Source organism: Scylla paramamosain, chromosome 4, assembly GCF_035594125.1.
Source record: "Scylla paramamosain isolate STU-SP2022 chromosome 4, ASM3559412v1, whole genome shotgun sequence".
Classification (NCBI taxonomy): Eukaryota; Metazoa; Arthropoda; class Malacostraca; order Decapoda; family Portunidae; genus Scylla; species Scylla paramamosain.
In genome coordinates, this window is record NC_087154.1 from 37,362,282 (window position 1) to 37,389,526 (window position 27,245).

The following is a 27,245-nucleotide window of genomic DNA, read 5'->3' on the forward strand; positions in this document are numbered from 1 at the left end:
AGAGAGAGAGAGAGAGAGAGAGAGAGAGAGAGAGAGAGAGAGAGAGAGAGAGTGATGAATGAACTGAGTGTGATGACTTTGCAGTAATTATAATGATAAGGAAATGGGAAACTATGTTAAATATATACACAGGAAAGAGCGCTCAGCCAACACACACACACACACACACACACACACACACACACACACACACACACACACACACACACACACACCCTCTCTCGCTTTGCTTGTTTTAGAGGAAGGGAAAAAAGTTGAAACTACTTTATTTGTGTTTATTATTTAAGGCAAGGGTGGTAGCGGCCCTGCTTAGCCCCGCCCCGCCCCTCCCCGCCCCGCCCCGCCCCCCCCAACACAGGTGAAGGTAGGGCAGGCGGGATTGGTAGTGGGAGGGTTGGGCACGATGGACAGAGTAACCGAAGATAAGTGCAAAGAGAGAGAGAGGGATGTTTGGATGAGAAGAGATGGTATTCGTGTGGGGGAGGGGGATGGGTGGATGGATGGATAGAGACGAAAAATAGAGGTGGAGGAGGAGAGGAGGGGGAAAAAATATGAGGTTTCCGTGATCTGCAAGGTTCATATTGCCCTCCTCCTCCTCTTCCTCCTCCTCCGCCATCTTATCTCCCGGGTAACCATGACGTTTAGAGGCTCTGATAAGATAGACGAGTGACATACATTGATCATCACTTCACTAACGCTGGTTGAGGGTGACGACTCCTGAACTGTAAGGAATAATGACATTCATCTATTATATCCTACTGTATATGGTATGGAGTGACGAAATATTAGATTGGATATTAAACACGTGTAGAGATATGAAGCTTTGTGAATAGAAACTGCAAAAATAACCGTTGCACAATAGACTAAAATTAATATCCGAATCTGACTTGTCTCGTTTACAAAGCTCCTGGGATGGTCTCCTTGAACAGTTGGGCGTCTTATCACGACTTTTGATAGGGTCTAATATTGTAGTGAAAGTTATTGTGGTTTTCAAGGGTGTTTTCGTCATTGTAGTGGCAGTTTATGGTTTATTTTGCATATTTAAGGGAAAAAAAAAAATACACCTGAGGACATGACTTACAACCTCTGTGGCGTTTGAATGAAGTGCTTATGAGAGGGAAAAAAGTGACTCTTGAGATTGTAAGAGTGGTGAGGGACATGAGTGAGGATGTAGTGTAGTGCGTTTAGTCTTCCTTATTGTGAAGATGTTTGCTGTTCGTTATGTTCATGTTCGTTGTCTTGGCCGTGTTAGAGATGGTGTAGAAGTTGTTGTTGTTTTTGGCTTTGCTGACTCTAATGAAGGCTGGTTTTTCTAACGCTGAAAGTAATGTGAAGGAGTTTACCCCAATGTTTACAGTTAATTACGTTCATGTTTGTTCTCTTGTGCGTGTTAAGAGACGGTGAGGAAGTTGTTTTGCCTCCTCTGCTGACGCTAATGAAGACCGGTTCTCCTGACGCGGGAACTTAATGCCAAGGAGTTTATTTCAATATGGCTGTTCTTTACTTGTGTGGTTTTCCTTATTCTCCTCTCGTTGAAAGGTGACGGAGATAAATACTCTTTTTACACTTAGAAAGAAAATACCTTCGATTAGATAAATTTGGCCTTTTTTTTTCTTTTTAGACTGATTTCTTAAGTGATTGGGACCTTCAGTGTTTCTCTGTTTTGATCAGTTTTGTTCCCCTTGAGAGATGAAGGAAAAAAATGTAATGAAGTAAATGAAGTAGAATAAAAGCTAAGATTCAGGAGAGATACAGTAATTTCCAACATCTGAAGGCAAAGAAGAAACACTGAATGGTGGTCAAGATACTCTGTCGATAAACAAATGATGTCAAATATAAAGTTTATGAGGTGGACTGATACGGTCACCTTGAAATGATTATCTCTCCTTTCTTCCCTTCTCGTGCTTTCCCCGAAGTGAGTGATGGCAACCCCAGCTGTGATTTTATCTCGTGTTAGCTTCTGGATCAACGCTGGGCGATGTAAACAGATAAATGTACAGATTGGAAGCACGTGTGTGTGTGTGTGTGTGTGTGTGTGTGTGTGTGTGTGTGTGTGTGTGTGTGTGTGTGTGTGTGTGTGTGTGTGTGTATGCTTGTGTGTTTACTTGAGTCTGTAAATAGTTAAATGTACAAATTGTAAGCACGTGTGTGTGTGTGTGTGTGTGTGTGTGTGTGTGTGTGTGTGTGTGTGTGTGTGTGTGTATGTGTGTATAGTTTGATATTTTCGCGAAGAAGAGAAGAAAAAGAGAAAGAGAAAGAGAAAGAGGAGAGGTGATTGATGTAGATCGTGTGTGTGTGTGTGTGTGTGTGTGTGTGTGTGTGTGTGTGTGTGTGTGTGTGTGTGTGTGTGTCTGTGTGTGTGTGTGTGTTGTGTGTGTGTGTGTGTGTTTACTTGTGTATGTACTTGTGTTGGCCTCGCGGTGAGTGGCACTTCACGGCACTTCATACAAACCCTACGTCACTCAGCTCCTCTTCCCCCCATTTGGCAGCGTCCTTTGAGCCCACGTCCACCCTGCCAGTACGCCGCGTCGCCCGTCACCTGGCCGCCCGTCATATACCTGAGGGCGACAAGGTGCTGATATGAAGCCCGTGTTTGAAGTTAACCTGTCATCTCCTTTAAAAATTTCCCATCTTGTTAGTTTATTCCGTCACTTAGTTTATATTAGGAGTCAGTTATGATCCTATCCTCGCACTTGCTTAGGTCTCAGGAAAACACCTGCAGTCTCTTTAATTTATGCTCCATGACGTAATGCTCCATGTCAGAAGTATGACCATACCCAAACTTTCTCTTACATGTAAAGAGGACTGGCCAAGGACAATGGAGCATGATTAGAAGAAGTTTGCTTAATGAACACCTCTTCCAAAATCCAGAGGAGACCAGTTTAGTTTAGGAAGTGTGTTGACATTTCTATGTTCATTAAAGGAGTTCAGATATTAATAAGATAGAAAGACATGATTTTTTTTATTATGTATTAATTATAACGTGCTTTTTAGGTCACATAAAGCCGCTTAAAGCCCTTCTCTTCAAAACTTTTCACTGTCTTTTTATTACAGGTGCCTCTGTGAATATATGATCACGTGTAAACTTAATCTTATATTCGCACGTCTACGCAGTAAATGAACAGTAAAATTTTGCAGAACCTGATGCTTTGGGTGATGTTCTTTTCTCACGGAGGGCGCCGCTGGGTGTGAAAGGAATCCCGAAGGTTCATTTAGAGAGTTTGTGAGGCCCTATGGAAAGTTTAGGACATGAGAAAAAGAGCATCTGGCCTCTCTTTATTGTGTAGCTCTCCTCTTTGTAGGTTTGTAGCGATGGGACGAGAAGGTACTGGGGAGAGCGAAGCGGGGAAAGGGTAAGACGCAGGGATAAGAAGGGGCAGGATTGACAATGGGGAGGCGGTAAGGGATGAAACGGACCAGGGCGCGTCTGACTGGAATAGAAGAGAAGGCCTTGAGGTAAGGGACTGCTGAGACATGGCCGGGCGTGAGATGAAATGAGACAGGGTAAGACATGACCCCACCGCCTCGTGCAGCACCAGCCATTCTTCCATTTTCTCTTGGTATAGGAAAGTACCTGTGTGGTTTTAGTGTTTCCTCTTGGTCATTCCTGTGTTTTGACCCTTGTTTCTTTCCCTCCGCAGGTGAGCTTTTGGGAGTGAGTCAGGTGTGGTGCCAGTTCGAGGAAGATCAATCAAGAAAGTGTGCAGATGAACTTAAGGGTAACGTGGATAGTTTTGTTTATTCTCTTTGGTTCAGATTTCCAGGACTTTTAGTATGCTGTGATTTGAGTTCATTTTATATCTTCATTTTATTTATTTATTTATTTATTTTCCTGTTGTTATTTTTGTTATTGAAATTAGTAATGTTGTTTTCTAACTGTTTTGAAGCCTGTAATGCCTCTATTCTCTATTCTTAAAAACTCGTACAGCCAACGTCTAATCTGGTGGCTTGACCCTTCTTGCAAACCCTCGACTTCCTGCTGGATTCGCCCAATCTGAACAAATACGCGTCCATATTACACACACGAGCCATAGAAGGAGCGTGTATTGCCTGCATCAATTCTCTCCCTGCCGTGACCCGTTACCGTTTAGTTTGCATGTGTCCCCTCCTGATCCGCTCACAAAAACAACACCGTGCACCTGTAATGGCAACACTGGCAAGATACTGCAGGTGTTGCCAGAAGACGCTGTTAGGTAAACGCTTAATTTCTGCTGTTCACAGTCCAAGTAATTAAGTGTGGGAAGTTAAATTTAGCTTAGGATCAAAAAGACTAAATGAGGAGGCCACAGGCAGGGGACAGAGTTGATAAAGACTTCGTTCAGGTGTGTGTGTGTGTGTGTGTGTGTGTGTGTGTGTGTGTGTGTGTGTGTGTGTGTGTGTTTGTGTGTGTGTGTGTGTGTGTGTGTGTGTGTGTGTGTGTGAGTGTGTGAGCCACCATTCACACGCGAGGAAAGAATATTTTGCGAGTTTTTCAAGGCTATTAAAGGCGATAAGTGGCTGATGAGTGCTGCCTGATAACATTACGTGCGTACGTACATCAAGAGCCCTGCAGGGAAATGCGCTTAAACACCAGCACATATACACAAAAAAAGATGGTGTATTTTGCTGCAAATTGTCTCGAATTCAGTAAACGGCATTTTGATAATATACTAAACTAACATACACTAGTGTATTACAAAGAAAAAACAAAACAAAAACTTAATGAATACAATAAAGAGAAGAGATAAATGCGTGCATATACTCAGGGTCTCTGTGTGTCGAATAGAAATTGAGCAACAAGACAGGTAATGTAAGGGAAGGTATGGGAAGGTATGGCGGATAGGAAAACTGTATTGAGAGATTAGAAGTGTTGCTTTGGCAGTCTGTAATAAATGACGAGCAGGGGATGAGGAGGACTGGAGAAATTTGTGTCTTAGTCCTGCTGTGATTCTCTCTCTCTCTCTCTCTCTCTCTCTCTCTCTCTCTCTCTCTCTCTCTCTCTCTCTCTCTCTCTCTCTCTCTCTCTCTCTCTCTCTCTCTCTCTTCTCACTTCCTTAAGCTTGTTACAACGCTCGAGTAATTTATTATAAAGCGGAGAGAGAGGACAGAAAACCATATACAAGAAATCCATACTCTCGCGGACAAAAGATTCACAAGCAACACACAACAGTCACCTTCCCAGCCTTCCCACACCCTTTGCCTTACATAACCTTGCTGACTCGTAACACCGGGACGAAGACGAGGGAGGATGAAAGAGAGGGGCGAGGGAGAACTATTTTGAAATATCCTGCACTATTTCCAGACGCCAAGGTTGAAAACGCGCCAGCCACAACAGGTATTAGGTCACTTCTGTCTTCACCTTCTTGCTCACTGACTAACCTGACCTTACCTGACGTAACCTTACCTGACCTAAGCTAACCTGACTTGACGTAAGTTAACCAAACGTAACTTAACCTAATTTAACCTGACCTCAGCTAACTTCACCTGATCTAACCTTACGTAATCTAACCAAACCTAATCTAATCTAACTTAACCTAACCTAAACAAACCTTTGTGTTTAAATTAAAATAGAGGCGCCACACACAATTGAATTAATTTAATAGGAAGGGCTGTAAGAAGTCTCAGGATGAAGCATAATTATTTAATCGTATTTTAATTCAGAGAGCAAATTAAGGCCATTAATTATGAGGCGTCACAATTATTGTCATTATCATTAACATATAAAAGTCTCAAACATTAAAAGAACCCTGATTTAAACCTTCATTTTCATAGAATGTTCACTCTTACGCCTCTCAGTCCTCTTCCTTATCGAGAAAAGTCAAGTGGGTTACAGAGGACAGCATTTATCGCGCCGCCGAGTCTCCAGGAAGCAGCGTACGTATCTTGGCGGCTCACGAGGTGCTTGTAGACTTACGACTCTCCAGGGCTTTAGGTTTTCCCTTCCGTGCCTCAGGTTAATAGAGTCACGTGCTGGCTGTAGGCATGAGGAAGGTTCTAATAAGTGTACAGACAGATCTTGTTCTTCTGTAGACTTTCGTTGTTTTGTAATAAGTGCGTGTTTATTTGTAAGTCGTATATGTGTGTGGAGTTTTCGTGTTAATTGAATGTAAGTAAGTGGTTTATGTAAGTGGATTACATTATATATTTCTTTGGTTATGTCTTTTGCACTTGTGTTTTTTTTTTTTTCATGTTTTAGTATTCCACTTAGATATTTATTCATCATATGCTATTAATGTTCCTTCTTAACCAATTAATTTTCTGGTAGCATCACCGATCTTCAAGAAAAAAAAAGTCACGTTTGTGCCATTTCATATCAAAAACATTCATCACATCATATTACTCATCCTCTTTGAAGATTCATCATATTGAAGTATTATTTAAAACCTTCCATGATCACCACACAAGACTTCCACCCAGTCACGTGTGTCTCACCTTTGCATCACCCCACACCTCCCTGTGCACTGCTGGAGGGACAGGTTCTTACTCACGGGGCGCACCATTACATCACACACTGGAGCTAAAGTGGCGCAGAGAGACAGACAGAGAAGAGGAGAAATGGTGGCGAGACAGACAGCTAGACAGAAACAGACAGAAAGAAGCAGAGAAACAAAGAGCTACAGGTTAGCCAATATACTCGTTAAGCGCCTGCCTGGGACACACCTGTGGAAGCAATCAGCTAAGTAGGGACAGGTGTACAGGTGGGCAGGCAGCAGATTCGCCGGGCAGTGAGGAAAAGCATCAGGACCCGCGTTTTTGTCTTGAGTGATGGCCACAATAAGGGTAAGGCGCGGGATGGAGTGACGCTGAGGGGAAGGTGGTTACGGAAGGTAGTCACGGTTCACTGGGGTTCCCTTCCGCTCCTCGTGTTTGTTAATGATACCAGTACGTCTCTCTCTCTCTCTCTCTCTCTCTCTCTCTCTCTCTCTCTCTCTCTCTCTCTCTCTCTCTCTCTCTCTCTCTCTCTCTCTAATATTGCACCTTTTTACTTATATTCGGTGGTGGTGGTAGTGGTGGTGGTGGTAGTGGCTGGTAAGGCTGGACTGCGAGAACCGACCTGGCGAGGCACTTTTTGCTGTTGCTGTCCTCGCCTCGGTCAGTGATCCTCCATTATTGCTTTTTAAAACGATATGGAGAGAAAGAACGTGAAGTGTAACGGAGGTATATTGGCGTCGATTCCATCCAGTTTAAACTTTTTTTTTTCTTTGTCTATTTTTTTTTTTTTTCTCTCGCTCTCTCTCTTTCATTTTGTGCTTCCTGGTGCCTGGTTCGAGTCTCGCTGCTCTGGTAGTGGAATTTAAGTTGATGTGGTTTCAGGGTGAGTGTTCTGTCAGTGATGTTTGGGATGCTGAGTCAGGATTTTGTTGTATCTATCCTCCTTGTTATTTGAACTTGTAGTAGAGTATATTGTGCTCATGTTTTCTTCCTCCTCCTCCTCCTCCTTCTCCTCCCCCCCATAACTACCTATATATCTTTTTGTCAGATAGTTAAAATTAGCTCCTTAACAACCATGCAAGGTCTTAAAGATCTGCTACTGTTTGGTTATCTTGTGTAATCCTCCTCCTCCTCCTCGTCCTCCTCCTCCTCGAATCTTGCGGAAGGAAAGTCTGCAATAATCTTTTGATCTCTCGCTAGTTTATGCTCTCAAGACTAACTTAGCCAGCAAAGAGAGAGAGAGAGAGAGAGAGAGAGAGAGAGAGAGAGAGAGAGAGAGAGAGAGAGAGAGAGAGAGAGAGAGAGAGGGTGTAATGTTCTGTTGCACGCTCTAAGTTTCGTAAGTATTAACTCCGCTCTGGTGTCAGCTTTCGGTGCCTCCCTATTCAGGTTATTATGGAAAGGAAGTCTGTGAGGGAGATGAGCCCATCCACTGTTATAAGACACGTGGCGTCTCGATCACAAGCCACTCCGAGACCTTCCTTTTTGTTCTACAGCCATTTTTAACTTTTAACAATTTTTTATCCTCAATACCTTTAACTTATTGGATATTCTTTTGTGATAATCTCTTACAAATATTTATGTAGCGTAAAAAAAGATAAAATTAATATTCTGTTTTTATCTTTTTTCTCTCATGTGTCTTTGCGCCAACCATTTTTTACAGTGGAAGGAAGGTTAACAAAGGATGATCGTAGCAATGAATTGGTTAAAAATCACACCGGCTAGAAATTGGGAAGCAGTTAATCTCTCACAAATATTTCTGTAGCGTAAAAAGACAAAATTAATACTCTGTTTTCTCTTTTTTTTTCGCATGTGTCTTTACGCCAACTATTTTTACACTGCTAGGAAGGTCAACGAATGATGATCGTAGCAATCAATTAGTTAAAAATCACACTGGCTAGAAATTGGGAAGCAGCTCCATTTATTCACCTTCTCTTTCTTATTGGTGCTTGTAAAGGTTGTGTACAGTCACTTTAGAGGTGTGAATTGTTGTTTAAAAGTCACACTGGCCGGAAATATGAAAATCTCTCCTTTTAATAACTTTTTTCTTGGTGTTTGTAAAGATTAAATAGTTTTTTTTAATGGCTGTGAATTGTTGCCTAAGGGTTTAATATTTTTTTGCTTCACGTAATGTAATGTTAAAGAAAAAAAGGCATGAAAAGTGTGATTGGTACTGGCATTAGTTAATATTCATAAATAAATATGTGTAGAATTCATACGTTTCTATTTTATGCGCTAATAAGAACAAGGTAATGATAGAAAGAGGTTATTTAGACATTACGCTACAAATTAACCATCAGACTGAGATCGTAATTCAGTCCTTCATTTTAATCCTCAACACCTAAGTGAAGAAAAGAATAATGGATCGAAATTATACCTCTCCTTCACAAATAAATATCGAGAAATTAAGAAAAAAAAAAAAGATAGAATTCCGGACTTAGACAACAAGCTTAAAAGGAATTCGCATCTTATGGAGGATTTACAGAAGACTTAATGTGTATTAGTAAAGGATTTAGAAACAGAAATTTTGGAAGTAAACTCGAGTATCTGTAACGTGAAATTGTTAAGGATACGAGCTCACGTCTTATTGTAAAGATTGCAGAATTTATTTTATATACATACAAGTAGAAGGTAACAAATTCAAATATCTATAGCTTAAAAATTGTTAAGAAGAGGAACTGAAATCTTATAAAGCATTACAGATCCTTTCATAATAAGTAGAAGGAAGCAAACTTAAAAATCTATAACTTTTGAGGATTAAACCCGGACCAAATCAGGTGTACGAGGTGGAGGGAGGTGGAGGAAGATGGAGGGAGTGGAAGACAGGCAGGTGGAGAGAGTGGAAGACAGACAGGTGGGTGCAGGTGCCCTTAATCAAGTGGATGCAGGTGGAAGGGAGGAGCAGCCGATTAGAGGGAAAAGAAAAAGGTAGAGGACAAATTGTGTAAGGAATCAGAGTTAACGAAGGAATGGAAGGAGAGACTTAATGACTTAATGACCTCTCACTCTCTCTCTCTCTCTCTCTCTCTCATAATATTAATTTCCCTTCATTTAATTAAGTTCTCAAGTCCCAGAGTCTCTCCTCAGCAGTCTCTCCCCTCTCCATTTTCCCTCCTCTCCAGTCTCTACTCTGATCTGATTACCCTCCTCTCGTACCTTGAAACTTCCTCCCTCTTTTCTCACCTCCTCGTCCTCCTCCTCATTGCTTATCATTAGAGTACATTTATTTTTATTATCTTTTATTTCTTTGCCTTCCTTCTCACTTTTTTTTCCACTTTTTATTTTCCGTTTGTATTTTTATTCGTGTTCTCTCTCTCTCTCTCTCTCTCTCTCTCTCTCTCTCTCTCTCTCTCTCTCTCTCTCTCTCTCTCTCTCTCTCTCTCTCTCTCTCTCTCTCTCTCTCTCTCTCTCTCTCTCTCATGTCACCCTCACTGTGGCCCCTTTTTCTCTTCTTCTTTTTCTCGCTCTCTTTACCTGGCTTTCTGTTCCCCTTTCCTCTTACCTGTCCTCTTGATGGGATGTTTACCTGCGGATCAGAATTAAGAGCCGGGATGGAAGAGGAAGGGAATAAAGGAAGGAAGAAGGAAGGAAGGGAGAATGGAAGGCTATGGAGGAAAAAAATAACGTGTTTGCGAAGGGAGTGAGTGAGGGAAGGAAGGAAGGAAGGAAGGAAGGAGGGAAGAAAGGAGTTTTCTTAGGCAGTAAAGGGAAGGGGTGTTTTGTGTAAGCTTGTTTTTATTAGTGTGTGTGTGTGTGTGTGTGTGTGTGTGTGTGTGTGTGTGTGTGTGTGTGTGTGTGTGTGTGTGTGTGTTTCAGTGAGTAATAGTTTTCAGCTAGTGTCACTACTACTACTACTACTACTACTACTACTACTACTACTACTACTACTACTACTACTACTACTACTACTACCACCACCACAATAATCATTACTATTACCACTACCACCACCAACAACACCAGTCAACCACCACCACCACCACCACCACCACCATAACAATTATAATAAACCTAATACTACCACCGCCACTACCCCAACACCACTACCACCAGCGCCCCCAGCAGGAGTGTCGTCGACCCCGCCCGTACATTATAAGGCAGGAGGGAGGCTGGCGAGGGGACACATTAAGATGCCAACCATTAGTCACGTGTGTTTTTAGGCCGTGCGTGTTTGGGAGGGACGGGGGAGAGGGAGGGAAAGGCGTTGGAGGGAGGAAGAAGGGAGTGAGAGACGGGGTTCCCTTTCTCTCTCTCTCTCTCTCTCTCTCTCTCTCTCTCTCTCTCTCTCTCTCTCTCTCTCTCTCTCTCTCTCTCTCTCTCTCTCTCTCAATCAGTAAGGACCGTAGGGAAGTGTTGACCCTCTTCTATTTTTCCTCTCTTTAATTCTCTCTTATTCTCTCATTGCGGCTCATTTTTCACCTCCTCTCCTTCCGTCCCTTTGTTGTCTTTTGTCCCGCGTATTTTTCAGTCTTCGTAAATTTGCGAAGTTTCTTTTCCTTTAGTCTCTTTCCTCGTTTCGTTTTTCGTGTTTTTTTTTTCTTTTCATGAGTTGTCTTTCATTCTTTCCTCTTTTCTCCTCCCATTTCTCTCCACTCCAGTTATCTTTTCTCTCATCACACTCATTTGCTCCTCTTTCTTTTCCTATCCTCTCCTTTGATCTTTTCGTCTCCCCCTTTTACCTTTCCTCTTCTTCCCTCTGCTTTTTCTTTGCCCTCTTTTCAACCTTCTCTTTATCTTTCATCTCATCTTCCCTTTTCGACTTGCCTCTTTTCTTCTAAGCTTTATTTTCGTTTCTCTCTCCTTACTTTGATCTGCTATGCCATGTCTGGAACCCTTCTCAGTCTTACTCTCCTCTGCCTTCTCTTACTGTCTTCTCTTCTGCTCTCCTCTCCTTTCCAATCCTCTTTTCTCCAATCCTGTCCTCTCGTCTCTTGTCCTCTTCTCTCCTCTCCTTTCCTTTCTTCAGTCCTATACTATTATCACCTCTTCTTTTCTTTCTTCTTTTCTTTTCTCTTTTATCTTCTCTTCTGTTACCTTCTCTCCAATCCTATGCTTATCTTCTCTTCCCTGCTTCCTGCTCTTTTGAATCCTACTCCTATCTTCTCTCTTCTCAGCTTTCTTACTTACCTCCTCTCCTCTCCTCTCCTCTCCTCTCCAATCCTATCCTCATCTCCTCTCCTCCCCTCTCATCTCATCTGCACTATCCTCTCCTCTTCAGTCCTATCGTTTCATCATCTCTCCTCTCCTCCCTTACTTATCTCCGCTCCGCGCCGATTACTCAAGTTACACTAAGTGAGCCCCGCGTCGCCGAGTCGTGGTCGCGGGAACTCCTCAGGCATTCCCACTCGAAAGGAAAGCGAGGCAGGGAAAGATTTGGGATTCCGGGAACGAGAAATTGGCGGGACTCACTCAAAGTTTAGAAAGTAGAGAGAGAGAGAGAGAGAGAGAGAGAGAGAGAGAGAGAGAGAGAGAGAGAGAGAGAGAGAGAGAGAGAGAGAGAGAGAGAGAGAGAATGATTTTGTACAGGAGCACGATTGTGGTAAATTGTGGTAAAAAGGGCGTTTCCTGGTATAAGAGGGAAGGGAATGTGTGTGTGTCTGTGTGTGTGTGTTGGTACGCGTGTAGGTATGTGTATGTTTGTGTGTAGCGTTAAACATATACACAACCCTGATGAAAGGAGGTAAAAAATGGATTATTCATCACCTGTGGCATGTTTTAGATGTTTAAAAGTGTTCATTGCCCCGCCTTGCACGTGGAATGAAGGGCTGATTTTAATATTTCCCTTCCCACGTGACATGACGCACCTCCCTTCTCACTTTCTCTCTCTCTCTCTCTCTCTCTCTCTCTCTCTCTCTCTCTCTCTCTCTCTCTCTCTCTCTCTCTCTCTCTCTCTCCTCCTCCGTTCAGACTTAATCTTTATCAGAAATTATAACATAGCTTGGAAATTGACCCCCCAAAAAAGAACCGTGTATTCATTTACATCACGACCTGAGACGGAGAGAGAGAGAGAGAGAGAGAGAGAGAGAGAGAGAGAGAGAGAGAGAGAGAGAGAGAGAGAGTACCAATTATATAGTTATAGTTATATCCCCATGCAGTCACGCAGAGGAATTTTCGCTTTCTAACTCGGCAAAAGAGCCTGAAATGAACGAGGTACATAAAGATTTGCGTGAACCAGACACTTTCTACACATTCCGCTTCTCACTCACTGGACCAAAGCCTCGCACGAATTTGCTTTATCACGAACGCGCGAGTCCACATAATAACAGCGGGAGTAATCCAAGTTTCTGTTCTGACTTGCGTGAGGAGCGAGTGAGTGAGGAGCGAGTGAGTGAGGAGCGAGTGAGTGAGGAGCGGGTGAGGACTTGACTCAGCTGGGTGTGGGGAGAGGCAGGGATTGAGATGAATGATAAATGCCTAAATATTATTGTTTTCTTTCTTTCTTTCTTTCTTTTTTTGTGCTTTATTTAGATTATTTGAATGCTGGTTTTACTACTGCTACTACTACTACTACTACTACTACTACTACTACTACTACTACTACTACTACTACTACTACCATCCCTGCCACCACTATTGTACACATCAACATACCACAACCAGAGAGAGAGAGAGAGAGAGAGAGAGAGAGAGAGAGAGCGCAGCTACGTAGTACATATGATGCTGAATAAGTGCGGCCGTACAGCACGTCAGGAATGCGCAGAAAACAACACATTAATTTAGCGCACGATGAGACGCAATTCAGTGTGATGAGGATAATTGTGGACGGCACCTCTAGTCTTTGTCTCCCAGCGTGCTGATGGTGACGGTGGTGGTGGTGGTGGTGGTGGTGGTGGTGGTGGTGGTGAGGAGGAGGAGGATGTGAAAGAGAAAGGAATATTAGAAGAAGGAAGAGAAATAAAAAGAAGAGGAGAAGGAGGAAGAGGAGCAGAAATTGTAAGAAAATGAAGAGCAAGAGAAAGAGGAAGAGGAGGAGGAGGATGAAGAATTAAAAGCCTTTTCATTTTACTTCCTCTCCGTTTCTCAGATTATTTTAATATTTCAGAGTACGAACTATTTTGCGCACACACACACACACACACACACACACACACACACACACACACACACACACACACACACACACACACACACACACACACACACACACACACACACACACACACACGTATCCCCAAATCAGTCAGTCAGTCGGTCATTGTGAACCAATTGATGCATTTGCTCTCCATTCACTTCGATAATTGCATCCATCTATAGAGCAAGGCTTACAAGACTGGAGGAGGAGAAGGAGGAGGAAAAGAAGAAAGAAGGAGGAGGAGGAGGAGGAGGAGGAGGAAAGGAAGAGAAGAGCGGGATAGGTTAGTGCTTATTGATGCAGCAGTCTGTTCTTAAGTAATGTCGATGAATACTTAGGTTATTGTGTGTGTGTGTGTGTGTGTGTGTGTGTGTGTGTGTGTGTGTGTGTGTGTGTGTGTGTGTGTACGTCACCGTCACGTATGTATTGTTCGTAACAGGGGATCAGGATCCCTATCTCCTCCTCCTCCTCCTCCTCCTTTCTTTTTATCCATTAACATCAATATCACTTATTCTACTACTAATACTACTACTACTACTACTACTATAACCACCACAACCCAAACAACCACTACGGCTATCAATAATCGTAACAGTAACAATAATCTCATCCACTCAGTAAAAAAAAAAAAATAATAATAATCCCAATCGTATAATTACAGCAGCAAAAAACGTAGGAGGCTTCATTTTATCTTCAGTCCCACCTGTTTTTTCCTCCCAATTTTGTTTTCCTCGCGTCGGTACACCAGGCGGCTGTTTTATTTACCTCCTGATCTCTTTCTCCTCTTCGGTAATGAACGGGGGCGGCGAGCTGGCGAGCTGGCTGGCTGGTTGGCTGGCTGGTGGGCGGGCTCTCTGTCCGTCTGGATGGCTGGATGGCTGGCTGAGGAAGAGAAAGAGAAAAAGCGAGAGAGAGAGAGAGTAAAAAAATAGAAGTAACGTTGGAAAGGATGAAAAAAGTGAAGGAATAAAGGGAAGAAGAGAAGGGAGAGGCTATAGGAATAGAAGAAACATCAGAAAGGGACACAAAAATAAAAATGACGAGAAGAAGGGAAAAGAAAACGAAGTCTAGAAGAAGGGTAGGAAAAGAAGAGCTAGAAAGGAGAAAAAGTGAGGAAAAAAAGATAAAGAAGGAAGGGGAGGCGGTAGGAACAGAAGAAGCGTTAAAATGGGGTAGGGGGAAGTGAAGAGAAGAAGGAAAGAGGGAAGGAAGGAGGGGTGCGTGAGGCAGGCTTACAATGGGTCCACTTTTATCTCTGCATCACAAACCTCCCAGGCTGGAAAAGCTTCTATTGTTGTAAAACGTATCGATCGCCGCCACCACTCCCCTTTGAGGCTTCACAGGAGGGCAAGCTGGGAGGGTCGCAGCCCACAGGTGAGGGAAGGGAGGGGCGGCAAGGTCAAGAGGTCGTGGGCGGCGGAAGAAGAGTTTAGGGGTCAAGGTTAAGTGAAGAGGAGGAGGTGGGGTAGAAAAGGCAGGTGTCGAGTGCTGACGAGGGCAATTGGTTCAAGTGAAAAGGTTGAGGTGAAAGGTCAAGGCTATGGGATTTATGGCAACCTGAGAGGAGCAGAGTGGAGGGAAGGGAAGGGAGGCGCTGTGTGGAGCGTCAGCCTCAGCTTGGTGGCAGTGGAGGGAGATGCGATAAGGTCAGGGTTCAGATAAAGGGTCAAAGGGCAGAGGAAACAAGGTCATTGGAAGGTAAGGTGAACTTGAAGGGCAGTAGAGGTTAAGGCAAGGGTTACGAGTGACGTGTCAAAGGTTACAGAGGTGACAGAGGTGACGGGTCCAGTAGTGAACAGAGGGAAGAGTGAGGCGAGGGAAGGATGAAATCAGGAGGAAATGTATTGTGTTGTGCGGTCTCGCCTCGTCAGCCACTTCAGCTGGATAGAGGCGTCAGCGGTGGCGTTAATTGATGCATCGGTGTGGGAAGACAAGGGCGAGGGTGCGGAGGTTTGCCAGGCAGGGACAGGAAGGGGCTTGAGTTGCTCAGTGGTAAAAAATCAGCGGATAACATGATCGAAACCACATGTTCGAAACCAGATCTTGAAATACAGAGAGAGAAAAAGAGAAATACACAGTTACACTTGGTTCCCAGAGATCCTTAATGAATGATGGGGAAAGTAGATGATTGCCAGAGTTAGGGTGGAAATAAAAGGTGCTACAAATGACAGGGGAGGAAGAGCAGCGTGCCAAGAGGACGATGAAATGCATACGAGTGAAGCACCTGATGCGTTAATGATAATGCTAAGGAGAGGTTGAATGGAGGAGTGAGAATGCTGGGGAGAGAAGGATGGAAAGGGAAAAAGAGGGCACAGTACGAGGTTGAGGTGATCAGAGAGAGAGAGAGAGAGAGAGAGAGAGAGAGAGAGAGAGAGAGAGAGAGAGAGAGAGAGGAAGAGCGCGATGATTTGGTCATGTAAGGATGAGGAAGGAATTATATTAAGTGAGGGAAAGAGCGAATGAGATAACGTGATGGGAGAGAGAGAGAGAGAGAGAGAGAGAGAGAGAGAGAGAGAGAGAGAGAGAGAGAGAGAGAGAGAGAGAGAGAGAGAGAGAATGACGATAATAACGAGAGCTAACGAGAAGTAATACCGTTCAGTGTGCACGTGTGGATATAGCTTTGCGTGCTTGCGTGAGTGTGTGTGTGTGTGTGAGTGCGTATGCGTGTCTGCAAGGTTCAATAGACATACCAGGAAGAACACGAGTCATCCTCCAGGAGTGGTTGGTGGCGGTCGTTATCTGGAAGACTTGCTGGGGAGCGGAGCAAGGAGCGAGGGAAAGCCAGCGTGGAGAACATTATGAATATTTAATCTAGAAAATGACTACCTCTTTGTGTATATGCAAACGTACGCACTTACCTCGTTGTGAACTCAGTGTCATTACCGAGAGCATTTAATGACGAGGAGGAGGAGGAGGAGGAGGAGCAGGAGGAGGAGAAGGGAGAGAAGAAGAGGAGCAGGAGGAGATGAGGAAGCGCTGAGCCAGGAAGAGGAGGAATGAGATGCAAGAGAGAGAGAGAGAGAGAGAGAGAGAGAGAGAGAGAGAGAGAGAGAGAGAGAGAGAGAGAGAGAAGTATGATGCTTAGGTTATTAATATACATTTTAAGGTGAAAAGGCACAACTCTGTATGTTAACGAAAATATACCTTAAACTACATTTAGCGTCTCGAGGGAAGGAATAAAACTGGATGGGATGCGTACCCTGAAGTAGAGCAGCTGAATGAAAAAAAAATAAATAAATAAATAAAAATACTTTACCTTCACTAGGCAAGCTACAGTCACCCCCTTATTTTATCCCTCTGTGTAGTTTAATCTCCCCTCCTAAACTTTCCTACTGCCTCTGTGAAAACGCTTCATGAAGATTAGTAATTAAGTATAGTGGCGGAGTGAATAGAGATGAATAGATGATAAAACGAAAAAAAAAAAGAAAAAAAAAAACAGGGAGGTCTTGTAGATATAATGGTGATGATAGGAGTGGATGTGTCTGTATAAGTGGAGACTGGTTACACACACATACATTGCACATTATACATTTGTGGATACATTATGTAGATGGATGGTGTAGGTGTGTGTATGAGAACCTAAAAATTTAAAGAAAGCTAACACAAAACGCCAATTGACCAATGCAAGACAGTTTATGGGCGACGGTGGTGATGGTGGTAGTGGTAGTGTAGGTGGTGGTGTGTGTGATAATAGAGACTCGTGATAAAATTCCAGTGGTGATTAATAATGGTGATGATGGAGAGAGTAATACTTTTAGCAGATGTAATGGCGGGTAATGGTATACACGTAGGCAGTAGTAATTATTGCAGTAATGGTAATTGTAATGGTGATAGTGTGGTGAGATGAGAGACCCTGGCGGCACAGTAGGGGGAGAGATGATGGTGAAGAATATAATAGTAGTAGTAGTAGTGGTAGTGGTGGCAGCAACAATGACCAGTGTGATAATGGTAATAGTGATGGAGAGAGTGAGAGGTGAGATGAGGTAGAGTTGATAGTGAATATAATAGTAGTAGTAGTAGCAGATGTAGCGATAGTGGTAGCAGTAGTAGTGGTCAGTGTAATAATGGTGGTGGTGGTGAGGGGTAAGGGCAGAGGGGAGAGGAAGGTGGTGGTAGTGGTGGTGAGGGGTGAGGGGGGTGATGGTGGTGGGGTGTATTCTGCTCAATAGGGAGGGTCGGCCGCCTACTTAAGCCGAGGTAACATCCCCTGGCCGCTGTGCTTCTGTCCGCCCGCCACTTCAAGTCCACGGTCATTTCTGTCACGTGGGCCCTCCTGCCATTTGTCTGTGTAGTACTGGTAGTAGTAGTAGTAGTAGTAGTAGTAGTAGTAGTAGTAGTAATTTTAATCATTCCTTAGCAGAGCCTCTCATCTTCAATAATAAGGAAATATAAAATAATAAAAAAACCTTTCGTTCTTAGATTACTTAGTGATATCTGTATTCAGCTTGCCTTAACTACCCATCAAAGAACAAGAAGTGCCTATAGCTGCTGACATACACGAACTTAATCATCATCCAACATAACACTACCTTCTTTGTGCCAGCTTACCCACACGTTAAATTATTATTGGCCATTAGGGTGCATCAAAATAAGATTAGACAGATTTATGGATGAGATGATAGGAGGAAATAGGTAGGCATGTTTTATACTAGGACTGTCACGTGTAGGCCTCTTTAAAATCTCCCCACATGTTTTTATATTCTTTATCCCTGCTGAGAACTAAAGACGGTATGTGATGCTGAAGAGAGAGAGAGAGAGAGAGAGAGAGAGAGAGAGAGAGAGAGAGAGAGAGAGAGAGAGAGAGAGAGAGAGAGAGAGAGAGAGAGAGAGAGAGAGAGAGAAACAATAACCATTCAATGACCAGATTTCTCGCTCAAGTATCGGCCTTTTTAGGGAGATTTAAGGGAGGTGACGAGGGTGTCCCTGAAGACTGAGGGACGATTATTCCGAGTGGAGAGGTAGAGGAAGGTCGAGAGAGGATAGGAGGCTGTGGAGAGGCCCGTTCCTTGCCTCACTGCTAGTCCTTGGCGAGGCAGTAGTGGCGGCGGGTGAGGGCTGGAGGGGTGAGAGGGAAGGGGTGGTGGCGTTGAGCTCTGAAGGTAACGATGAGGATAAGGAAGAGGAGGAGGAGGAGGAGGAGGAAGAGATGGTAGTGGTGGCGGTAGTGGTGGTGGAGCTTGATTGTGTGTGTGTGTGTGTGTGTGTGTGTGTGTGTGTGTGTGTGTGTGTAGTGTTAGCGTTTTGCATGACTGACTGGCTAACTTACACACACACACACACACACACACACACACACACACACACACACACACACACACACACACACACACACACACACACACACACACACAGTTTAATTCTCCCTCGTGTATGTTCGTACAGTAGTGAGTAAAACATAATGTGGGACTTTGTCTCAACCACGTTTCCTCACATAATTTTTTTCCTCCCTCCCTCCCCTTCCTCCCCTCCCCTCCCTTCCCTTCCCTTCCACACTATTACTCGCTTTAAAGTTTTTTTTTTTGTGATTCCTTCCTTCCTACTGCGTGTTGGTTTTGTCCGTCTTCATCTTCCTTTCTCCTTTCTCCTCCTCCGTCTCCTCCTCTTTCTTCTCATCTTCCTCATCCTCCTTTAGTGCTTGTCTCCCTCCTCATTCTAGTCCTGATCCTCGTTTTCGTCTTCGTCCGCACCCTCCTCCTCCTCCTCCTCCTCCTCCTCCTCCTCCTCCTCCTCCTCCTCCTCCTCCTCCTCCTCCTCCTCCTCCTCCTCCTTTTCGTCCTCTTCCATCACCGCAATCTATCTTCCCGTCCCCTCAGCGTTTCCTTCCTTGCTCTCACCCTCATTATCCTTAGTTCCTTCCCCCTTCCTCCTCCTCCTCCACCTCCTCCTCCATCTTCCCTTTCTTGTCAGCTGTCCGGGGAGTCCAGCGTGACCCACATGCCGTACCCACACACGTACCAGTGGCTGATGTGGATGATGTGGATAGGAAAGGCCCTCTCCTCCTCCTCCTCCTCCTCCTCCTCCTCCTCCTCCTCCTCCTCCGCCAGACAACACTCCACGGGCTCCTTCAAGACAGGGACAGGGTTGCCTCAAGTTTGTTTGATCTTGTATTGATGATCTGGTATTAGGGGGAGCTTGTGTGTGTAGTGGTAGTGGTGGTGGTGGTGGTGGTAGTAGTAGTAGTAGCAGTAGTAGTAGTAGTAGTAATAGGAAGATCTGTTTCGCTCGTGCACATCCTCCTCCTCCTCCTCTTCCTCCTCCTCTTCCCCTCTCTATATATTTATTGCAGCCCGTTCATTGCCAGTGTGCAGGATTTATGAGGAAATGGCTCATAGCGTATCTTTATGTCTCTGTCCCCCTCTGTGTGTGTGTGTGTGTGTGTGTGTGTGTGTGTGTGTGTGTGTGTGTGTGTGTGTGTCGTCCTCAGCTGAATAAAGGACATAGTGTGTTGTGATAACTTTTGATGGCTGGCAAATCCATACAACTACTACTACTACTACTACTACCACTGTCTGCTCCACAATTCCTTGTCACCACAACCACCACTCTCACACACTCTCTCACTCTACCACACAGCCACAGCACACCATTCTACCCACACCACCGCACTTTCACCACAGTTCCTCTACACTCTGTCCTCTTATTGGTTCGCACACTCTCTCCACACACACCCCCTCTTCCTGTACGTATCGTATAACACACACACACACACACACACACACACAGGAAGCAAGTGAGCGAAAATTAAAACTGTTAAAATATTTTAGGAGTGTCCGTGGCCAGGAGTGCATTGATGAGGTGGAAGATACGAGCGAGCCCCCCGGTGCCCTGGTGGTGGCGATCGGCTTAGCGGAGTGTATCAGATAAGCTGTCAACCGCACGCAGGAGCTGATGGGTCGTCATAGGGGCGGGGCCGGTCAGGGCGGGGCAGGGCGGGGTGAGGTGGGTCTAGGCAAGGAGGGGTTGGGTGCAGTGGTCAGATAAGCTGTCAGAAACACGCGGGGCAGGGCAGAGCAAAGCGGGTTTTCTCTGCCGCTTGCAACTCCGTTCTTTCGTTTCTTGATGGGCGATAATAATTACTGCGTCTAATTCATGACTGTCTAGAGTGGTGTGTTTTGTTATCTATCTCTGTGTTGTATCAGTGTATCCGGTTGCTCCACGAGACTATCCCCTTCCACTATGGGGTGATGGCGTTGAGAGTGTGAACGATGTATGTACGAGTGTGTGGAGCTTTGTGTGTGCCACCTCGTGTGTGACTGCCGGCCTGGTGTACAGTTAGGTAAGTATTTTTTATAAAAGTATATGATTGATTTGATGTGGAGATGAGATCTGGCGTATTATAAGCTGTTAGTCAGTCTATACTATACTTATTATCTAATGTTGACTGAATTGAAGAGAAAATGTCTATATAAAAATGAAATTGATAAAGAAAAGGAAGAAATAACACAAGAAAGAGAATAAAATTACTTTACCTTGAGAAAGAGAGAGAGAGAGAGAGAGAGAGAGAGAGAGAGAGAGAGAGAGAGAGAGAGAGAGAGAGAGAGAGAGAGAGAGAGACGTACTGTAGTGGAGGTGATGATGGTGTGCTTCTTTATGATTGTGTGGTGTTGATGGCAAAAGTAATGATTGCATGATTACTTCTCAAGAAAGAGGAGGAGAAGGAGAAAGGAAGAAGGAAAGGAGTGGTAAGTCCCCAAGGTGCAATAATTATCAGGTATATATTTGTCCTCATTATTATTTTCTGTGCGCCAAGTCTTGTATTTTTCCTTCCTGTGTTTGTCGGTTTTAATTAAAGGAACGTAAGTACGAAACATTTTATTATATCTCTTTTCGTATCCAGAAAACACAAACTTTAGTAGTAGTGGTAGTAGTAGTAGTAGTAGTAGTAGTAGTAGTAGTGATCGTAGTGGTAGGAGTGAAAATTTTCTCTCTCTCTCTCTCTCTCTCTCTCTCTCTCTCTCTCTCTCTCTCTCTCTCTCTCTCTCTCTCTCTCTCTCTCTCTCTCTCTCTCTCTCTCTCTCTCTCTCTCTCTCTCTCTCGTACCTTCATCTGGTTCGGGTACAGTTAAGGTCAGAAGGTCCTTCCCGGCGGGACTGAAAGGTTCGTGTACGTGACTGGACCATTGACGTGTGTTTATGTGTGTGTGTGTGTGTGTGTGTGTGTGTGTGTGTGTGTGTGTGTATAATGGAGGGAGTGACAATTACAGACGAGGTTACAACTTTACGAGGAATAATTTGAAGGGTTTTTTTCTGTCTTTTGTGTGTGTGTGTGTGTGTGTGTGTGTGTGTGTGTGTGTGTGTGTGTGTGTGTGTGTGTGTGTGTGTGTGTGTGTGTTTATTTAGTATCAGAAATTAAATATTAAACATTTTTCAATACTAAATCCAGGTTACCTTCCACGCACTAATAAATAAACGATGACCTAACTCACTATTAATAACAGAAAACCCTAATAATAATAATAATAATAATAATAATAATAATAATAATAATAATAATAATAATAATAATAATGATAATAGATATCCATTGAAAAAAAAAAATCTTTACTAGGAATAAAACACCGCTTCAGGTAAGTCAAGGGAAGCCATGAAAGTAAGATAGACAGATAAAAAAAGAACCACCAACAGTATTATAAAGTACACTCATATGGAGATCAGTAACCTCAGTATGCTGCGTGTCTATCCATTAGCGGACCGGGCGAGGGAGCCACGTTGCTTTTTATTTCTAGGTCACTTGCTTGGCTTCACGTTGGTCATTGGCCTTCGGGAAACCCTAGATGGGGAAGGTCTTCAGGGGACTAGGGATGGCGAAGGGAGGGGTGACGTTGGCTGGGGAAGGTAAGGGAGGGTACGACAAGAAGAGGGACGTGGAGTAGCAAGGAACGGTATGGCAAGACAGGGATGTGTGGAGCTGGTTGCGAAAAACTAGTGTGTTTGGGAAAGAAAGGGTTGAGGGAAAGGGAGATATTAGAGAAAGAAGGGTTCTTAAGAGGTGGAGAATAGGGGAGGAATAGATGTTTGGTAAGGGAAGACTTTGAGGGGTGAAAGTTTGAAAAGGAAGGAAAAGTGGTAAGAGAGCAAGGGTGAAAGAAGGGGTGACTCGTAAGGAGGGAGAAAATAAGGAGAGTAAAATAAAGGGGCATTTAGGCAAGGGAGAGGAATGGGATACTACACTATAAGGGAAATAACGAGAAGGAAAAGGAAGGGTTAGGAAATTGAGAAGCATTATTGCAGAGAAAATAAGGAATGTTTAGCGAAGGGAATATTTCAAGGGGACGGAAGAGGGTAAGGGAGGGTGGGGAGGGGGATGTGGGATTTATAAGGGAGGGGAAAGGAGGGGAAGGAACTGGCAGCTTTCTGATATTCATGGATTTTTGTGCCTGGTCTTACTTTACCCTCAGAATTCCCTTCACCTCGTTTTTCATTTCCCCTTCACCTCCTCTGCCTCCTCCCCTTCCTTTCTTCCTTCCCTCCCTCCTCCCTCCCCCTCCAGAACAAAGTTAGTGAATTTATTATAGTAAGTACGGTGTGTGTGTGTGTGTGTGTGTGTGTGTGTGTGTGTGTGTGTGTGTGTGTGTGTGTGTGTGTGTGTGTGTGTTAAAAAATCATGAACGCTACGTACATTCTTAAGGCTTCAGACTCCATGGGTTAAGTAAACAACACTCAAGGACCGTCCGTAGGAAACCACCACCACCACCACCACCACCACCACCACCACCAATATCAGAGTCCTTTTCCTCTTGTGTGTGTGTGTGTGTGTGTGTGTGTGTGTGTGTGTGTGTGTGTGTGTGTGTGTGTGTGTGTGTGTGTGTGTGTGTGTTAGGTGCCTTTTTAGTATAATTATTCCTGAACATTTGTGAAAGTTTGTGTGCATGTGCGTGTCAGTATAACGTGTGTGTGTGTGTGTGTGTGTGTGTGTGTGTGCGCGATGATTCACTCTGGTATAATTATATACCTATTTTTATGAGAGAGAGAGAGAGAGAGAGAGAGAGAGAGAGAGAGAGAGAGAGAGAGAGAGAGAGAGAGAGAGAGAGAGATGCAAAAGGAGTTCCTTTATTAGTAACGCAGACAGATGGGGCGGGGCAAATTCTCTCTCTCTCTCTCTCTCTCTCTCTCTCTCTCTCTCTCTCTCTCTCTCTCTCTCTCTCTTTCTGAACAATAAGTCCCGGGAGAAGCCTGCACAGTCTGGCTCACTCTCATATTGATCTCAGCCTCGTATTTCAGCTCCTGCCGCTCTTCTTTTAATCTGCTGATACACTTCCCACCCCCTTGGCGTCGGCTGGCTTCCGCTACCCATCTCCTTGTTTCCCCTCGTATCTCTTAGCAGGTCTTAATCCCTATACAACTAAATATAGTTCATTCTTTTGGCATTTGAGTCTTAGTTACTGTATATACCTGGTATGTGATTTTTTATACGATGAAAGAAGTCTTTAGTTATTTTTTTTTTCATTGTTTCATGTGTGAATATTTGTTTGTTAGACATTTTTGCTACGTATATTAATTTTTTCTCTAGGTATCTAGGGAATATTTCGGGTTCCCGTGGTTATTTCTGTAATCAGCTGTGCAAGACCCTTCTGAAACTATCACTGGAATCGTGAAAGCACCCTTGAAAACCTCGTACCTTTCACAAGAGTAGCTGAGATGAGATGCCAAACCCTCTGAAAATACTTTGGAGTCTTAAAGAAACCAGTTGCTATGACCCGGCTGCCAGTTGGTACGGATATTGTCACGTGTCTTGCTGCTTTCCTTATAGTCTTATGCTCTTATGTTCTTTTATGTAAGTATTTCCGCTTTGTCTTTATGTCTGCTGGACGGAGAGAGACAGGCATTGCTAGAGTCTGTTGCTGCTTTGTGTGTTTGTTAGAAGGGTAAAAACAGGCATTACTGGAGTCTTTTGCCGCTTTGTGTGTATCTTAGAAGGGGAGAGACAGGCATTACTGGAGTCTTGTAGCGTGGTCTGTGTTTTTCTAGTCACGGAGACGCACTGACAAGGCAGGATGTACTCGGTTCCTCCTGAATCAGTTGAGAGTTCTGTCTTGCCGCGCGCACCCCCTCCTCCTCCTCCTCCTCCTCCTCCTCCTCCTCCTCCTCCTCCTCCTCCTCCTCCTTCTCCGGCGGATGCAAGTCGCGATTCGCCGGCCTTGATGTTGATGGTGTTGCGTTTAGTAATGGAGGATTAGTGTGTGTGTGTGTGTGTGTGTGTGTGTGTGTGTGTGTGTGTGTGTGTGTGTGTGTGTGTGTGTGTGTGTGTGTTTCCGTTTGCCTCTCTACCACACACACACACACACACACACACACACACACACACACACACACACACACACACACACACACACACACACACACACACACACACACACACATTCAATTCAATTATGTACCTCACAGACAAAAACATAAACTTCATTCAAAGCAGTGTTGCCAAGTAGCGGCGAGGCAAGAGCAGAACAAGCGGGAGAGGCAGGGAGGCGAGGGAGGCAGGGAGAGATACTAACTGAGCTGCAGTGGTGGTGGTCGTGTGGGGATGACCTCAAGTTTACCTTCCTGATGTTTACGACCCCCTTGACTGGCGTGGCCCCGCGTGGCCCTGCTGGCTCTTCGTCCCTCTGCTGCTTGCGTGCACGCGCCGCCCAGGATCTGAGACGCGGCCTTGTCCACCCAGCGAGTGTTATCGAAAACCAATAATTGTCTGGGAATGGAATGTGGGTGGAGGAGTGGAAAAGGCTACAGTTATGTGGTGCCTCGTCTCCATTTTAGACGAGGACCTTCAGATGTGCCATCGATACCCCGACCGTCTCGTCCCGTCACAATGAAAGGATAAAAAGAGGAAATAATGCTCGCACTCCCAAATACCGCAGCTTTCAAGGCTGGTGGAGGTGGCTGGCTGCACGTCCGCCTCGCCCACGCTGCTCCGCGCCGTGCCTTCAGGAAATGGATTCCAGCCGGGATTTAAATGGACTTAATTCTACTGAGCCTGACGATTCACCCGTGTCTCGCCTCAGGCCGCGCCCCGGGGATCGATGAGTTGATGGACTGCTGGGCCTCACACGATCACTGGCGCCGCAGGGGGAGTGTCGTATTTTGTCGTTCGCTTCCTACCCACGCTCCTGCAGGATGCCGCCTCGCTAAGGGCGCTGAGGAAGAGAGGAATTACGCATATCCTCCTTACATTTTCATTACACTTCGCGCGTTCCCGCCGCCTGCTGGCCGAGACGGTTATCACAGGAAGCGGGGAATGAGGGAGACGCAGGACTTGTTGGTATCGGAAATGGAAAACTTACCAGCTGTCGGGACGCTCTCAGTTGAGGGAAAATGGAACCAACACCCAAATGCTCCTGACGAAGTTGGGTTTCTTCACACGTACGCCGCCGTGTAGCATGTGTGTCAGGCGGCGCTAGAGTCCCTGGCTTGATTGATGGAGTTTATTAATTTTTTTTCTCTTGCTTTTTTTTCGTTTTCTTTTCCATCCGAAGCTTTTGCGGAATCCAGCTCTTTCCCTTTTTCTTATTTTGTTTTCTTCGGCAGTGGTCTTTTATTTTTTCCCTCAATTAAACTTTTCTTACCGTTTCTCTCTCTCTCTCTCTCTCTCTCTCTCTCTCTCTCTCTCTCTCTCTCTCTCTCTCTCTCTCTCTCTCTCTCTCTCTCTGCGTTTTTTGTCCTCCAACTTTGCTTTCTTATTCTGTCCCTGCCCTGCTTCCCTCCCTCGCAGCCTCGCCCTTTCTTCTTCCTCCCATCTTCATCCTTCCTTCCTTCCTTCCTTCTTTTCCATCCCTCCCTCCTTCCCTCCATCTTTTCTCTACTTTCTCTCCTGCCTCTCTCCCTCGTCTTTATTCTTCCTTCCTCTCCTTCAATCCTCCTCTCTTCTCCTTACTTTTCTCATCTTGTGGCCTTGGCCCTTTTTCTGGTCACTCTGCTTTTGGCTTTTGTAAATCCTTAACTTGATGTTCTTTCGCTCTCTCCCTCCTCTCCCTCTTCTCCCTCCTTCCCCTCAAGATTATCCTCCTATTATTAATCTCTGACCTTGAGTTCGTTTATTTCTCTTTTCCCGTCTCTTCCCCTTACCGATTCCTGCTCGTTTACAGTCAGGGTACTCAGAATTCTAGGCTTCAGTTGGTTTCAGTTGGCTTCAGTGGACGTACATGTGGTGCCAGATAAAGGTGACAAGAGCAGCAGGTCATTGTCCTTTCAGGTTGTCTGCTGGAAAGAAAGCTTAAAGGGGATTGGTAAATGCAAATATTCCGGTATATGTTGGTGGGTGTTACTTGTGCTTGGGAGGGATGGAAGGAAGGGTGGAAGAGATTGTATGATGAATTATAGTGATCGACATGATTGTTATTCTTTTTTTTTTTTTGTCTTTCCTTCTTTCTTTTGTTTTTTTTTTCGCATTTGTGTTTTCTGTATCTCTTACCCATCTTCCTCTTATATATCATTCTCCTATAATAGTAGTAGTAGTAGTAGTAGTAGTAGTAGTTAGCTGTCGTTCCCATCATTAAGGACTACAACAACTTAATTAAGACCACAACAAACTGAACCACACCAGACCTGACTCCAACACAGGGACTAAACTGAACTGCGCTGAGACTGAACTGACATGAAAGCAACTGAGACGCGAGCAGGCTGGCAAACTGGCAAACTGGCCTTAACTTCCCACTAACCCTGGACGGAGCGACCTAAACTAGGGAACTATGCCGTGGTGGATTAACCTAAACTGCACCTGACTGGATTACCCGAGAGAGAGAGAGAGAGAGAGAGAGAGAGAGAGAGAG